The sequence below is a fragment of the Cibotium barometz genome, chromosome 18, assembly GCF_041138505.1.
Source record: "Cibotium barometz isolate CiBa-2024 chromosome 18, ASM4113850v1, whole genome shotgun sequence".
NCBI classification, from domain to species: Eukaryota; Viridiplantae; Streptophyta; class Polypodiopsida; order Cyatheales; family Cibotiaceae; genus Cibotium; species Cibotium barometz.
In genome coordinates, this window is record NC_141063.1 from 51,543,846 (window position 1) to 51,556,148 (window position 12,303).

The window sequence follows — 12,303 nt, forward strand, 5'->3', positions numbered from 1 at the left end:
GTGTCACCAATGTTTTTATTTTAGGCTAAATTTAGAAAAAAGGCTATCAAACAGGATTTTCCTAAAAAATTAGGCTATTTTTTGGGATTTTTTAGAATCTTTATAGCCTAATTTTCTCCAAAAATGAAAAAAAAATAGTATATGGTAGCCAAACAATCCCAAAAATTTAAGAAAACTTTCAAAAAATATATATATTTACTATTATTTAGTTAAAAATATCGGTTGGACTACATGACATAGCTACATTATAGCTATAGTTCAACCCTATCAAATTGGGACATGGTTGCCCACTTGGGCTATAGGTTTGCAAGGGGGTCTTTGAAAAAAAAACACTGAGTGTCACATGAGAGTCCGCACGCCATTGATCGAGGCATTTGTAACGTTATGCTTTGGTTAGGCGACAGTTTTTGGCTAAGGTTGCATCATGATGTTCTGGCTAGAGTTGCATCATGTTGCTAGAGAGTACCTACTAGAATGCCAACTATGTTAAGTAACAAAGTTTTACAACTCTCAAGCAGAAGGCTTCAGGGCAGGTGGAAAAAGTCCACAAGGTGAGTGGATGACTATTTCTATAAATGTTATAGTACAACTATCACTTACAAAGCAAGTACATGATACCATATGGGTAACATAAACTATCCTACGAAGATGTGTAGAGATAAACTACGGTTAAAACACCGGAGTCGGCATGACTATTTGAAGAACATGTGGTCTACCAGGAAGTAAAGTGATAGGGATCGACCTTCGACAATCACTTTTTGAGAGCAGTTTTCTAAAAGTTGAAAACTAGGCTTAGTATTAGCACAATTGATCACATAAAGACTGATCAAATTGAACGTGTTAATTAAGTACTAGAGGATATGCTAAAGAGCACATGTTAGCAAGAATAAAACCAATTATGAAGATTACTTGCCTATATTAGAATTCACTTACATGCTAAGTAAGTGATTACAGAGTTTAGTCACTTTATGGTTATCAACCTAGATCACTAGTGATGGTGGGGTTGGCAACGGAGAAAGTGCAAAAGGCAAAAGACTTTCTTCAAGATCATTTTTTATATGCTAAGACTTGCTAGCCAGTATGTTTAGCAAGCACAAGATAGTTACAAGAAGTATGCTAATGAGCATAGATAACTTCTTTCTTTCGAGGAGGGAGAAAGAGTCTTCCTCCAAGTCCTAGAGCATTCACAGAGTTTGAAGATTGGGCCAGTGACTAAGTTGTCACCTAGGTATTGTGAACAATTCACAATATTTAAGAGCGTAGGGCAAGTAGCCTACAACTTAGCACTTCCAGAGCATTCCAGAGTTTATCCTGTCTTTCATGTTAGCCGTTTAAAGAAACAGCTAGGACATAATGATAATGTTCTTAACACAGAGGTGTTAGTGGATATGATAGAACCACCTAGTGTTCTTCATGAGTCAGAACGACGCATGAGCAATGTACTAGACATTATGTTCGCCAAAAAGTGTTGGTAAAGTGGAAAGATAGACGAAGAGGGGTCTACATGGAGAACGTCTTTGTGCTAAAGAAATGTTTTCCTTGTTTTTGAGGACGAAAACATTCTTCCGAGGGGGGAGATAGTGTGAGGACAAGGGTCCTCTGGTCAATGGACCAGTCATGCAGGTCAGTGGGCATCCTAAGTGTGAAATAGCTAGCTGGCTAGGGTTGGGGCCTATAAAAGGACATGGTTGGGTGGTGATTCGCATGAGAATTTAGTATTAACCTTAGTATTAACACGATTTATAAGTGTGAATGTTCAAAGATGATAGGATGAATAACAAACCTCTTTTAAAAAAACTACACTATCAAAACTTAAGAGTGCCATGATGTTAAGTGGTGAAGCCTGATCTCAATCCCACCACATCCTTCTGTAGGCCCCTCTTGATTTTTGTCGTCGTCGGGGGTGTAGGGCGGGTATATTTTGCCCCCAAAGCAAATATTGGATACATTCTTAATGTAATTCTGTATGTAATTTTTGCCCAAAATTGGGGGATATTCATCATGTGGTAGAGGGATTTTTCTATAGTTTTGTATTAGGGTTTTGGCTCCCTATGAGTAAGAAGAAGAAGAAGAAGAATGCTATTGCGGTGAGTTTCTTCATAGACGTAGCCCACATTGGGTGAACCACGTTAAATGTGTGTGTGTGTGTGTGTGTGTTTTACAACACATGAGGCATAGTGCTTGAAGGTGTTGAAAACCTTATTAATCAAATGTTTAAAAGATGAATGAAACCTTGAAAACCATTCAACATAAAAAGGTCCTTCAATTTGATAAACTTAACCAAGATGACCATCACCCAAGCTAGTGCTAAACAGTCAAGTACTCTCGTATAGAATTAGAATTACGTGGTAGCACAAAAGCTACAAAAATGTTAAAGTAGAAGGTCATGATAGGTAATAGATTAAACCATTTTGCCATTAGTTATAGAACGGCTTAAAAGGATATACATTATAACAATAAACACTAGGAAGATTAATGTACGAAGTAAATCATTAAAAAAAATGTATATGTAATAGAAGCATCAAAGAACTTATTATTTTGTAATCAAAATCCAATTCTAAAGTCGCTAATGTCAAATGGGAGGAATAGTACAAGCTAGAGAGAGAGAGAGAGAGAGAGGCCTTGAAGCACAATCTGAGAGAGAGATTGAGTGAGTTAAAGGGCTATTTATTTAGCCTACCCCTCTCTGACTCTCTGCTCCCCAATTTGGTGAGGCTATTCGGTTAGCCTTGCCGCTTCTTCGTGCTGAATCAAGTTGGACCCAGAGCTATGCATTGCTGAGGTGGTGGACTCGGCGGGTTGATGGGCTTTGCTCTTCCAGATGGAGCTGGAAGTGATGCTACCGGTGGTGTCTTTGGTGTCTTCTCCTGTTACTCCCAACTTATTAACCATTTGTTCCCTTCCCCCTCCCTCTTCCTTGTGCTTTGACCCAGCTAGGATTTTCCCCTTAGCTTTGTACTTAATGGTTATCTGGAGGGGCTTTTTCACCTTGGTTGTATCTTGTATTCAGCATTGTAACTGGCCTTGAGGTGTTCATTGTTTACCTTAAGGTGTGTTTAATAGAAGATTCTTTTCCTGCACACACACACACAGAGAGAGAGAGAGAGAGAGAGAGACTTGAAGCACAATATCTGAGAGAGAGATGGAGTAAGTTAAAGGGGCCATCAAGAAGAGAGAGAGAAAGAGGGAGATCATGCAAGAGATAAAGAGAGAGAGAGATGCTCATTGTCCCCAAAGAGAGAGAGAGAGAGAGAGAGAGAGAGAGCTATGATGCTCTACTCAATAGCACTCAATTGCATTAAGTAGGACATATTGAGTAGCCACAAGAAGGGCTAATAGAAGGAGGTGCACACATGGGAGACAGAAAGAATCAAGCCGAAGCTTGTGGTTAGGCCAGGTCATCCCAGAGAGAGAGAGAGAGAGAGAGAGAGAGAGAGAGGCTGTCATCAATCATGCTGAGCGGGAGAGGAAAAAACATAAATTACACCAATTTTTTAAGAATAAAATCTTTAAGGCAAGGTTCCCTTTTGCCTTAAAAAAGAATACCCATTCTTGATCCATCCAAGCAAATCGGGAGCAAATCATAACATCTCTCAGCGAAAGAGCACTCACGGCACCCTAATAACCAAGAGTTCTTCTTCAAGCAAGCAATTGAAGCAAGCTCCACGCACAACGGTGCAAGCAAGTAAATTCACATTGACCTCGGAGAGAGTACTTGTGTCATGCTAATCATCACCCCACCATGTTCTTATATAGGCACCCCATGAGGACACCCGTTGACCTGCATGACTGGACCTTTGTCTAGAGGACCCTTGTCCTCACATTACCACCCCCTTGGAAAAATGTTTTCGTCCTCAAAAACAAAGGAAGGAAAGTGCTTCTTTAACACAAAGACATTCTCCCAAGTAGAACCCTCCTCAGATCTATCTTTCCACTTTACCAACACTTGTTGGTAAAGTGGAACATAGTGTGTTGCCCTTGTGAATCCAAGATACGTTCTGGCTCATGAGGAACACTAGGTGGATAAATATTGTCCACTAACACCTCTGTGTCAACAATATTATCATTATGTCCTAGCTATTTTCGTAAACGGCTAACATGAAAAATAGGATGAACTTTGGAATGCTCTGGAAGTGCTAACTTATAGGCTACTTCACCTATACGCTTAAGTATTATGAACGGTCCACAACAACTTAGCCATTGGCCTAGTCTTCAAACTCTCTGAATGCTCTCTGAATGCATGACTGGTCGAGAGGAACCTTGTCCTCACATTACCACCCCCTTGGAAAAATGTTTTTGTCCTTGAAAACAAAGGAAGGAAAGTGCTTCTTTAACACAGAGACATTCTCCCAAGTAGAACCCTCCTCCAGTCTATCTTTCCACTTTACCAACACTTGTTGGCAAACATAATGTCTAATACATTGCTCATGAATGTGAATCCAAGATACGTTCTGGCTCATGAGGAACACTAGGTGGATCAATAATGTCCACTAATAAACACTAGGTGGATCAATAATGTCCACTAACACCTTTGTGTCAACAATATTATCATTCTATCCTAGTTGTTTTTGTAAACAGCTAACATGTAAGATAGGATGAACTTTGGAATGCTCTAGAAGTGCTAACTTATAGGCTACTTTGTTTATATGCTTAAGTATTGGACAACTTAGCCACTGCCTAGTCTTCAGATTAGTTATATGAGAACTATGTAATTTTGAAAGGAAAGAGAAGGCTCCAAGTCCCAAAGGGGAAGCCTTCAACCCTTTCTTTTAACTTTTAAGTTGAAGAAACATAGTTTCTACTTCAACTATGTCTACTAGAAGTGAAAGTGAATGCTCTAGTTCCAAGAGGAAACGTTTAACCCTTTCTTTTCACTTTCTAGACATAGTTTTCACTAGAACTATATTTTCTTCTAAGAAGGTGTTTTTATCACCTTACCTCATCACCAAGGATGACGTTTTGCGTGTGTATGGCACGTATATGATGCAAGGACAACGCGTTGCGTGCATGAAGCAAGGACAACGTGTTGCGTGCATAAAGCAAGGATGAACAGTTTTCATTAGTTAAGAGGGCTTGATAATTGTGTTGTGTGAGAGAAGGGAGGAATGAGCCATGTGGAATAACCACCCACCCACCCTATTTATAGGACCTCTTGGCCCCCTTGGCTCCTAGCTATAATTAGGCCCCTTAACTGCATGGACGGACCGTGTCCGTAGGACCCAGGTGCCCGGGCCCTGCCTGTAGGACCCGTGTCCTCACACTAGCCCCCCTGAAACAATGTTTTTGTCCTCGAAAACAAAGATAGGGAAGCGCTTCTTAAGCGTGGAGACGTTCTCCCAAGTGGCACCTTCTTTAGGCACACTTGACTCACACGTGTGCTCTGACCCGGTGTCTAGTGCGTATCTCATGAGAATCCAAAACTCTTTTGGGCTCATGAGATATGCTCGGTGGTTCAATAAAATCGCCCAACACACTTGTGTTGATGACCTTATCCTGGTGTCTTTCCTAGCTGTTTACGTAAACTGCTAACATGGAAGACACAATGAACCATATTAATCTTGAGGAAACCTTTTTCCCCATCTGAAAGAGTTTGCCTAACCTGCTGTTAAACAACTCTAACAATTTGAAAGTGGTCATTGAAAAAGGACAAATCGTGTTGCTCCATCTCACTGATTAACCCCACCAAAACGGTGACATAGGTTAAGAGCCACTCTTCAACGCTAATGGAATACATCTTGTATTCACATGTGTTGCACGAATGTAAAATGCCAAGTAAACTTTCCATTTACTGTGCATCTTGCTAGCGTATGCTCGTAGCATATCCTCTAGCATTGTAGGAACAACATTTAAGCCTTGCAATGACAATAAAATGCTTCCTCGAGGAGATACAAACCTTGTTGCACCTCCTCTCTAGCTAGCATATACTCATACCACATCCTCTAGCACTGCATTAACATCATTGAAACGGCCCAATGACTGTGTGTCTAGCTAGCGTATGCTCATAGCATATCCTCTAGCGGTGCATTAACACTATTGATGAAATCATTAACAAAATAATGAGCAATAGTGCTAAGGTTGAGCCTAGTTTTCAACTGTTGGATGTTGAAATTTGAGCAAAATGATGAGCTATGGTGGATCAAACACTAGAATCAACATAATTAACAAAGTGATTAGCAAGTGATTAAGACGTAATTAGTGAATAATTAGCACATAGATTAATGTAGGCATGGATACTCAAAAACCAGCAAATTCTCATTAGGGTTATGCCTCAATTTATAGTGTTTACATCAAGCATCAAATCTCATTGATTTCTCTATGATTCACTCCCTGAATATCTCCACCTCTTGCCTGATTCTCTCCACCTCTTCTCTTTTCCCTGAATATCTCCCAGAATATCTCCACACTCCTAAATTCCCTCATGCTACCCATTATTCTCTCCCAGTAGATTCTTCTCACCTTTTCACAGGTTCTTTCACAATTACATCTCCTCTTTTACAGCCTCTATCCAAGAGCTTGTTCCCACACACACCCTATTCACTTGTATATTTTAACACCTCCCCTCAAGTGAATACGCCTAGCACACCTAGACCCTATACCAAGTTTGCCTCCCCTTACTTGATAGTCTGCGACTAGTGTCTAGCACACCTCCCCTCAAGTTATCTCAGCACACCTGGACCCTATATCAAGTTTCTCTCTTACTTGATAGCCTGCGACCAGTGCCTCAGATCCCTAAACTCCATAGTCCTTGACACTCTCTCTCTCTATGTGTCCAAGGCTACTATAAGTGCCCGCGACCTTGACTAAAGTGCTCACACATACATCTCTCTACCACTTGGCCTACATCATCGGTGGCTCAGAGGTGGTTTTACTTTATTGGGGCAGGTTACATTGGGTTGTGGGTTCTCTCTCTCTCTCTCTCTCAGAAAAGATGATCCGACTCCACTTCTCTTGGAGCCTCCATGAAGTTTGCCGATGTCGTTCCTTCTTCACTGGGTTTGCTGTAGCAGTCTCTCGCCATGTGTCCTGGCTTTCCACATTTGTAGCAAGTGAAGGTCCTCCCTCCTACTCTGCCTCTTCCTCGTCCTCGTCCTCGAGAGAATCCTCCTCGGGTGAAGAATGCTTTTTCCTCTCCTGCTGTTGAGTCGAGCTCTTTCTTCTCTTTGCCTCTGCTCTCTTGCTCTAGTAGAGCTGCTTCTATCTCATGTATCTTCAGTTCAGGTACATTCTTTAGTGTTGCTACAATGTTTTCATAATCTCCTTTGTCCACACTCTTCAAAAGTACAGCTAATGCTTCATCATCTTCTACCTTTTTGCCAATAGCTGCCAGCTGTTGCTTAATGCTTTTATATTTGTTCAAGTGTGTGATTAAAGGTTCACTTTCCTTCATGTCCAGTTTGTAGAATTGCATTAACAAATTTATCTTGGAATTTTTTGCTTGTGTACCAAATAATTTATTGAGTTCATCCCATGCATCTTTTGCCCACTGTATCCCTGTGATATGATGAATGATCTCATTATTTAAACTGAGTGCAATAAGCCCCAATGCTTTTTCATTCCTACTCTTCCACTCATTTTCCCCTCTCTCTGGGCATTCATCTCTCCCTTCAACTAATCCCCACAGATTTTTCCTCATCAGCAAATACATGGTTTTTGTTTGCCATGTATAAAACTGTTCTCCATTAAATTTGGCTATTTCCTGTGCTGAATTCATGGTGAAGTGAAGGGGGTCTTACCTCTTGATCCAAATTCAAGATTCAAGGGCAGTGTCTACCCTTTTACAACTCAATCTGGTGTTTAATAGATGATTACAACAATTTTATCAGCATAAAATCACCAGAAATTACATTAAATTGAGAGTAACCAATTTGTACGGGATGGTTGGAGTATCAAACCAACTCCGATTTGCAATCTGAAGCTTCAGGGATCTGTATTAGATACCTAATGGTTAATTTGAACCCTCAATTGCACCAAAGTACAGTGATTAGCATTGATTAATCACTGATTAGCAAATTAATGCTCTGGTTTGTGTGCAGAAAACAGAGTATGCGGGGAGCTCAGATCTGGTGCCTTCCACTTCAAATGAGCTCAAATGCTTTGAAAGGCATCAATAGCAATGAGTCTAGTAGAGGATTAAGCCAAGAAACACAAGATTTGACCAAATAATGAAAGCTTAATCTCTGTTTTACCAAAGTCACCTGCAGATTTGATGAAGAGCTTTGATCTCCCTGTAGACTTGATGAAATTGATTTCTATCTTCACCAGCTTGTAGAGCATGCTTGATTACCCCTTGGGCTAAGAGGAATTAGAGATCTTTGACCTGTGGAAGTTGCAATGTCACAAACATCTCAGAAAATAAGTGCCGGCGAAAATCGCGATTTCTCCTAGTTCCTTTGGCGGTTTGCTGCGCCGTTTCGATGGGCTGGTAGCCAATGGTGTTGGCTAGCTTAAGCTAGAAGCTCATAGCCTAATAATGAGTGTGGATGGAGAATAGAGTCCTCCACTGGCTGGGGGTGAAGGGGAAGAGTGAAAACTCACTAAAAAATTGATTTTTTGCTAATTATCTTACTAATCCTGATTAATTCACTAATGGGCTCATAAATCTGGTTGATTCTAGGCATGGCTCTGATACCATGTTGAAATTTGATCAAAATGATGAGCTATGGTGGATCAAACACTAGAATCAACATAATTAACAAAGTGATTAGCAAGTGATTAAGACGTAATTAGTGAATAATTAGCACATAGATTAATGTAGGCATGGATACTCAAAAATCAGCAAATTCTCATTAGGGCTATGCCTCAATTTATAGTGTTTACATCAAGCATCAAATCTCATTGATTTCTCCATGATTCACTCCCTGAATATCTCCACCTCTTGCCTGATTCTCTCCACCTCTTCTCTTTTCCCTGAATATCTCCCAGAATATCTCCACACTCCTAAATTCCCTCATGCTACCCATTATTCTCTCCCAGTAGATTCTTCTCACCTTTTCACAGGTTCTTTCACAATTACATCTCCTCTTTTACAGCCTCTATCCAAGAGCTTGTTCCCACACACACCCTATTCACTTGTATATTTTAACATTGGAATACTGCTCGGTACAAGGGATCACCAACTGTGATGACTATCACTTCTTGTTCTGCTGGCAATCCATAAAGTTTGTGAACATCTATCACAAACCAAAGTTGCCAAGTACACATCTTCATAAGATGTTCTATGATTACCCAAAGGGCATCATAAACTTGCTTTGTAAGCGATGATTGTCCATTTCATAGAGATATGTATCCACGTACCTTGTGGAATCTCAAAGAAATGTGACAGGACACCTACCCTACAGCATTCTTGCTAAGGGGTGTAATATCTTGCGATAGAAAGCTTCTATGCCCAAGTTAAAAATTCCTCCTCTGTAGGAATCTGCGGCTCCTAGCTAACACTGATCCCACCTCTTGTGAAGATCTGTCACTCTTGCACCTTGGAAGAGTCAACTATGCATAAACACTCGAAGAGAGTAATGCAAATATTCTCAGTCAGTAATAGGGAAAGTAGTATACCAAACATACTCCCCTAGACTCCCATTCGTAGAGAATAGCTCCTAGCTAAACTGACTGAACTTGAGGCTGCTAGCCTCCTGCTGAGACTCGTAGCCTCCTTCTGAGACTCATGGCCTCCTTCTGAGACTTACTATCCGTTCTTGATAGCACTCAGGAAACCTCGACCATATGTTTTGTATCACTTGATATGGGCTAGCCAAACATACTTAAACAAGAACCAGAAAGCCTTGCTCGTGGTCATTCACTCTGTGAATTCTCATGCCGCCTCTCGGACTAGTTTTTGCTGGGCACTAGGGCCCACAACACCTAGTGTGCGCACCTCAACAAAAACTATCCTAGCCTGTAGAATTCATGATTATTATTCTAGATCGCCAAAAGGGGGGCGTCCATCAATCTAGAAAAATACAAGTGTAGACACTCTTAGATGTGGGTGAGCACTAGGTGCCATACCACCAAACGAGTGGAACATACTTTACGCTTTTAAGAGACTTTTGCAGTACTGCCTTATTTTTAAACCCTCTTTGAGTCTCCTTAAAAGTCTTTACGCTCATCCAAGCCCTTGGCTACTGGATCTTGTGAGCATGGATGCTTTCCATGAACAGGAAGGTGAGGGAACTCTTCCAATGAAAAAACATCCTATGCCTAAGGCTTCATGACCCTTTGCCACCCCCTTAGGTCAACTACATGGGAGAAAGATTATTTATCAAAGCAATGCTTTGATAACTGATTGCTGCAGACAACTCACTAGGGCCTTGCCCAAGGACGCTTGTCACATACCTGCTCCTTAGCAGATCCCCATGCAAAAGAGAGAGAGAGAGAAAAATTAACAACTTATTGGTATCCCTTGATATCACAGATATCCCTTGATATCTGCATGTCTCATAGACGCATGCAACTAATATCCTTTGATATCAGATGCATCTCTTAAACTCACACATCGGATATCCCTTGATATCCTGTGAATCTATTAGGCTCAAGCACCGATATCCCTTGATATCATGCTCGTCTCTGAGACTCACGCAACTGATGTCCTTGATATGAGATGCATCTCAGATGCACACAACTGTTATTCCTTGATATCAGTTACAATGGATATCCCTTGATATCCTGTGAGTTGCTTTAACTCACGCAACTAATATCCCTTGATATCAGTTGCAATGGATATCCCTTGATATCCTGTGAGTCTCGTAGACTCATGCAACTGATATCCTTGATAGCAGATGCGGCTGTTAGACTCACACAACGGATATCCTTTGATATCCTGTGAGTCTCTGAAACTCAAGCAACAGACATCCATTGATATCCGCAAACTCAAGCAATGGATATCTCTTGATATCCTGCAAGTCTCGTAGACTCAAGCACATTGCTTGTGGTTCTTAAGCGTAAATTAGAGCTTCAGCACTAAGCATCAGCCCTTATCTGTAGCTCGTAGCGTCAAGCTCATAGCTTTAGCTCAGAGCTCTTGCTCTTAGCGGCAAACTCTGAGCTGCCACTTCGTAAGTGTGAAGCTCTTAGCTAGCACTTCGTAAGTGTCAATCTCTTAGTTGCTTCTTTGTAAGCGTGGATAACAGTGACCATGCCTTACGCACAAGTCACATGTGCACAACCGTGGTGTGCAATGTATCCAAATAAAAACATCAGACGAGATGTACACACTGGTGCGAAACTCCAGACTGATGAACGTCTCAAATGGATGTAACCCTAATCAAAACAAGGGTCAGGTATAACTGAACCCTTAAACCATGTTAGCCATCTTAGGCCCTAAAAGATTCTTAGTGGACAGCTAGACACGTGGTCACAAATGAAAGGTATAACTGAACCCTTAAATCATGTTAGCCATCTTAGGCCCTAAAAGATTCTTAGTGGACAGCTATACACGTGTCATAGCCTGTCAAGAAAGGCATACTATCATGCAAGTGCAAATATCTCGTGTCCAAGACACAGCATCTACTACGAGAATTTGCAAGATAGAAGTTCTAGCATATCTAACCCGTGTGGAAACTCTCCACCTAAGGTAGCCATGGTGGCAGCCCTATAGGTCGCAACCAAGCCTTGCTTGCTAGCTTGCGACAATACACTACATGTGTGATTATGCTGGGCTGCAGAAAGATTTTAAATTCTTGAAAATTTTGTTATTAATCATAGCACATTGCGTAACAAAATTGGAACTTATAGCACGTTGCTAAGCATTTTTAGAATTCAGAGCACGTTGCTCCTTGAATTCACTGAAGAAATAACACAAAAAGAGAAATTGTATTACTTCATTATCGCCAAAAACGGAAATCAAAATAGGCCTACATTGCCTGAGGATCCTTATTGCCCTGCAATAAAGGACACTCTTTCTTAGTATGTTTGTCTGATAAGCAAACAAAGCACAATCCGTCCTTCTTCGCACGCTTGAAATCTTCCTGGTGTAGCGTGCCTCGTGAAGAAGATGCAGATGTTTTAGGCTGCGTAGCCACTGGTGGTTGCGGGAGAGGAGGGTCTTCTCTTGTGGCTCCGTGAGCGAGAGGAAGACCATTCCCGCGCAGAGGACTCGTAGCCCGCTTGCTCGTAACAACAGGAAACATGTGTGCATGCATGACCTTGGACTTGTTACGCTCGTGTTTCTTGGGCTTGAAGACCATAGAAACCGGCGACAAAGCTTTACCTTGAGCCCTCTCCCGTGTAAGCCGTGTCTCACGAGGTATAGCAGTGGAACCCTCAAAAGCAACATGTGCTTGTTGCGGAGGATCAACTGCAACAACACCG